Raw genomic sequence first — 5,706 nt, forward strand, 5'->3', positions numbered from 1 at the left:
GTAGTTTCTAGTTGTTGCTGATCATAAATCATGCTTCCGTCAATATCTGGATATGGGTTTCTGTGTGAACTTGAGTTTTCATTTCTCTAGAGTAAATACCTAGGAGCGGGACTCCTAGTCCTACGGTTTGTGTGTGTTTATTTCATAAGACATTGCTAAACTGTTGTCCTGAGTAGCTACCCCATTTCACAGTCCTACCAGCAGCGCATGAAACTTCCAGTTGTTCTGCCTCCGTGTCAACACTTGGACGTATCAGTTTTGTTTTTATGTTTAGCCATTCTAGTGAGTGTGTGGTAGTATCTGATTGTGGTCTTAATTTACATTTCCCTAATGACTAATATACTCTTGAACATTTTCTTCATGTACTTATTTGATATACATATATCTTTTTTGTGAATAAACTGTTCAAATCCTTTGCCTTGTTTTATTGAGCTGTTTTGTTTGTTTGTTTAAGTTTATTGATTTGTTTTGGGAGAGAGCATGATTAGGGTAGGAGCAGAGAGTGAGAGGAGAGACTGAATCTCAAGCAGGCTCTGCACCATCGGTATAGAACCCAATATGGGGCTCAAACCCACGAATGGTGAGATTATGACCGTATCTGAGATTAAAAGTCTCATGCTTAACCAACTGAGCCACCCAGGCACCCCTGGGTTATTTGTTTTCTTATTGTTTTTTTTTTTTTTTAAGAGTTCTTTGTATGTTCTGGGTACAAGTTCTCTGATAGATACGTGATTTCTGAAAATTTTATACCAGTCCATAAAGTGTATTTTCATTCTCTTTACTGTATTTTTTATAGGCCAAAATTTTAAATGGTTTTGAAGTCCAATACATCAATTTTTTTATGTGTAGGGGGAAATCATGCATTTGGTGTTTCTTTCTAGGAACTCCTTGTCTAGCCCAAGGTCATGAAGATTTTCTCATGTTTTCTTCTAAAAGTTGTGTGGTTTAATTTGTTACATTTCTATCCACGATCCATTTTGAATTAAAAAAAAATTTTTTTTGAACTTTTTAGAAGGGGTTACTTGTTGATTGAAACCAGAGTATCCATTTACATCTAGGCCCTAGTAGGTATATAAGCTTAGAGCTACAAGATATCTTTATCAGAGGCATTTTCAGTATTCATATTCTTTAATCAATCAACAAATATTTATTAGCCATGGCATTTCCCTTTCATTCGTGCCTTCTGAGCAATTTAGAACAATCCTGGGGTGGACATCCTGTACTCCTAGTTCACATCTCTGGATTTCATTGTCCTCACAGATATTCCCATGGAACCAAAGCTATTTTCATTAGCAGCCCATTGACAGATATATATTCAAGGATTTTGGAGTGCAAAAGCACAAGTAACTGTCTTCTATTTCTCTCCAGTAAAATTCCACTTGCTGTTCTCCTTGACAAAAAAAGCATCCAAATGCACAAAGTGAAGAACAAATGGAGGTAATTGGTGGGATAATTCAAACTTCCGAAGTTCTGTAATCGTCTTCCTCTTGACTACATGGATATTAATGCATTTTACATAGAGCTGAAAGGACCTTGGAGGTCACTTCATCCCAGTGCTTCACCCAACCACTTAATCAAGCCAATATCGCTGAGAGCCTCATATGAGCCAGAGGCCCCATACATGCCAAATGAGAAAAATCAAAGCCCAACCGAGTACAGAGAGCTGCCCACGGCCAGAGGCTTGTCCAGGGGGCACTAAATCATGCTTCTTACATCACCATGCACCGGAACCTCCTCGTGTTGCTGCACATCCTCCATGGGTCACAACACCCCAATACTGCTCTCCTGGATTCAGTCCCAGCACCGTTGGTGAACGATAGGACATGTGTGTCTTTTGGTTTCCAGGAGTGGACTGTAGCTCAGGGACGTGGGTTTTGGGAAAGAGACTGTGTTTGGGAAATGAGTTTAAAGAGAAGTTTTGAGAAGGAGGGCTGTGCCTTGGGAGATGAGGTAACTAGAAAGAAAAGGCCAGGAGCTGTGGTTTGGAAAAGAGAGTTTTAAGAAGGGAAACTATGATTTAGGGACTTTTGAGAGAAAGGTCTACGGTTATTGAGAGGGGAATAGGGGGAGAAGCCTGTGGTTTGGGACAAGGGTTAAAAGAAAAGTTAGGAGAAAGAAGAGTAGTTTTAAAAAGTGACGTATGGATTCAGGCCAAGATTTACTTATCTTAGACTCAAGTTCACATATTAGATACATTTCAAAATTGTACCTAAAACAACAAAAGTGCAATTTTAAGAATTATGCTGGAAGGGTTTTTTCAAACAAAAACTTAGACTATTTCCTTCTTTAAAATAAGTGTTTGGGTGACATTCTTTTGCATTGATGATGGTTTAAGAATGCAAAGGGTTTTGAGGGTTTTTTTTTCCAACTGCCTTTTGAAGATAACCATGAAGGGCAAAGCAGTATGCATGGGGAGGAGAATGAGAATGTTGGAGAACAACATCCTAGCTTGGCACAGGCAGGTGGCAGCCTATGTCTCGTTAATACATAGAATGAGGAAGAAATACTTGATCTTAGGTTAAGAAACTACCAATTAGAAACTCAGAAATGGTTTTACTCCAGAGCCTGCAAAAAGAACAAACCAGCCAAGTTGGTCTTTAGAAAGTTTATCTAGATTTGTGAGGATGGAGCCAAAGGGAAGCCCTAGGAAGACCTCCAGATTCTTTGGTAGAGAAGAAAATACTTGGAACTTGAGTCACTCAAGTGGATGTTCCACTGATTTATTTAAGATGTTGTTATGGACTGAATGTTTATGTCCCCATAAAATTCATATGGTGAAATCCTAATCCCCAGTGCAATGGTATTAGGAGGTGGGGCCTTTGGGTGTGATTAGGTCATGAAGGTGGGGCTCTCATGAATGAGGTTAGTGCCCAAAGAGTCCCCACAGTGCTCTCTAGTTGTCTTTCTTCCATATAAGGACACAACGAGAAGACCGCAATCTAAAACCCAAAAGACAGCTGTCACTGGAACCCACTGTGCTGGCACCCTGATCTCAGACCTCTAGTCTCCAGGACTGTGAGAAGTTTCTGTTTGTTTATAAGCTACCCAGTCTATGGTTCTTTTTTTTTTTTTAATAACATTCCAAACTGGCTAAGACAGATGCCTATGGATGAATAAACGTTCATAGCAGCTTTCTTCATAATAGCCAAAATGTGGAAACAACCCAAATGTCCATCAATTAATAAATGGATCAATGAAATGTGTCATAACCATATAGTGGGATATTATTTGACCATAAAAAGAAATTAAATTCTAATACATGCAACAAACATGAATGAATCTTGAAAATATTGTGCTAAATGAAAGGCCCCAGACACAAAAGCCGCATAGTGTGTGATTCCATTTATATGAAATGTCCAGAATAGACCAATCCATAGAGACAGAAAGTAAATTAGTAGTTGTCAGCAACTGGGAAAAGAGGAGAGACTTCTAGGGAGCACTGAGTTTCTTTTTGGGGTGATGAAAATTTTCTGGAATTAGTGGTGTTGGCTGTACAACCTAGAGAATATAATAAAACCCACTGAATTGCACTCTTTTTTTATGTTTATTTATTCATTTCTCCCCATTAGCTCCTTTTTATTTTTATTTATTTATTTTTTAAATATAATTTATTGTCAAACTGGCTTACATACAACACCCAGTGAATATTTGTTTACGCTTGAGAGAGAGGGAGACAGAGCACAAGCAGGGGAGGGGCAGAGAGAGAGGGAGACACAGAATCCAAAGCAGGCTCCAGGCTCGGAGCTGTCAGCACAGAGCCTGACGCGGGGCTCAAACCCACGAACCACAGGATCATGGCCTGAGCCAAAGTCGGATGACCAACCAACTGAGCCACCCAGGCGCCCCTTGCACTCTTTTCAAAAATGAAAGAGCTCCATGCCTTTACTCAGGCTGCTACATCCACGATTTTCCTCTCCCCTTCTCTGCCTGTCAAAATATTTGACCCCTCTGAATACCATCCACTCCAGAAAAACATTTTCATCCTGTAAGAAGGACCCTCTCTAGGCTCAAACTTTTTGACATTCTCTCTCTCTCGGCCCCCTCAGCTTACTCCCTTCAATATTATGGGTTTGTGTGCTTACGTAAGCTTTATCTTGCCTCTAAACCACTTCTACTTCCCTGCTAGCCCAGCGCCAGGCGCATGAGAGGAACTGAATAGAAATGGGCTCAAATAGGCATACCAAGGCACTCTTCTAACTCCCCTTTCTACCATCCCTGCTTGTAGGGGGATCCTTGTTTCTTCCTTTAACCCCTTATGATTTCCATTCCCGAGGGAGCAGGGTGAGGGGTCTCAGCATCCAACATACCTGTCACTCAGGCCTCCTTGAGCCTCTTGGACCATACAAACCCTTCTTTGACAGATCCTACCGTGAACTCTGGAAACGGCGATGTCTATTTTATTCTGTTATTTGAGAACTAACATGAGGCCGTGACATCAAGCTGCATAGCATGATTCCTCTTTCTTCACATACCTCACAGTCTACTGGCTTCCACTGTAGCTGATGCACTTAAAAGTGAGGGAAAACTGCAGGGCTATAGAAGTGGAGGAAGGGGTAGGCTTGGGGAAGAAACTGCCAAGTGCCTCCAGCCAGCTCAGCTTGCCAAGCCTGTTCGAGATGTTCACAGACAGGAAGGCACCCCTAGTGCAAGCACACTATCTGTGTATCTGTATTCCATGGACAAAAACATTCCGCTAGCATAGTTTACTTTTCTCATTTATTGGTTCTAACTTGGATCAAAAGGCTAAACCAGAAGGCCCGTAAATAATTTTAGCACAATTTGTAAAGTTTGAATTTATATTTCCCTCATTACTGGGGTAAATTGTTGGAAACAGAATCAGATATCGAGTGCTACAGAACATTCTATTGAAAAGACTTGTTTGGTGAATCCACCTGTAAAATGAATGGTCACTTGCTAGTTTATGTGTACTTAAGTTCGGGGTTTTCTGAGCATTGGATTTTCTTCCAAGGTGGTAAAACTTGTCTTAATAGAGATGAGGTGGTCTTTGAAAAATAGCTTCTTTCTTATTACAGAAGAAACAGATGTTCATATAGCACATGTTGTTTTAAAATCTAAAAGAAAATGGTTACGAGAACTTATGCCTCATTCACTCAATAAATAATGTTTGAATAAAAAAAAAATAAAATGAAAAAGAAATCACTCATATTCCCACCAGCTAGAGGTATCCAATGTTAACTTTGTGGTATCTCTCTTTCTAGTCTTTTTCTGTGCATATTTTGAGCACACTCCTGTTTTATGAGCTGCTGTTTTCACTTAACAAGGCGTCGCAAACATTTTCCAGATCACTAGCTAGTTGCAAGGTGCTCCCTTGTTCAGCTAGGTCAGATCTAACTGTATCTCAAATGCTGACCCACAGACGTCCTAGCCTAGGGAAGGGGGGAAGAGACCGTGCTGAATTAAGCCCCTCTCTGTGGAGTTGCCATTGCACTACATTAACACATGTCTGTCCCATCCAAAAGTACTAAGCTGAGAGAAGGAAATACAAAGCCCCAGCAAAAGGAACTGCTGGATCCAGGCTGTGAATACAGTACCTGGCAGCAGGGTGTGTAGTCCGTCACCTGTCATACTCTACCTGCTGGGCGACATAGCCTTTTTTTTGTTCTTCTCCTTTATTCCAGCGCCCAGAAGTCCCTTTCAGCCTCTAGCATAAGAGGAGTTGGTGGCAGCTCGATTGGGCTTCTGCCA

Source organism: Prionailurus viverrinus, chromosome C2 (genome assembly GCF_022837055.1).
Source record: "Prionailurus viverrinus isolate Anna chromosome C2, UM_Priviv_1.0, whole genome shotgun sequence".
In the NCBI taxonomy this organism is placed as follows: Eukaryota; Metazoa; Chordata; class Mammalia; order Carnivora; family Felidae; genus Prionailurus; species Prionailurus viverrinus.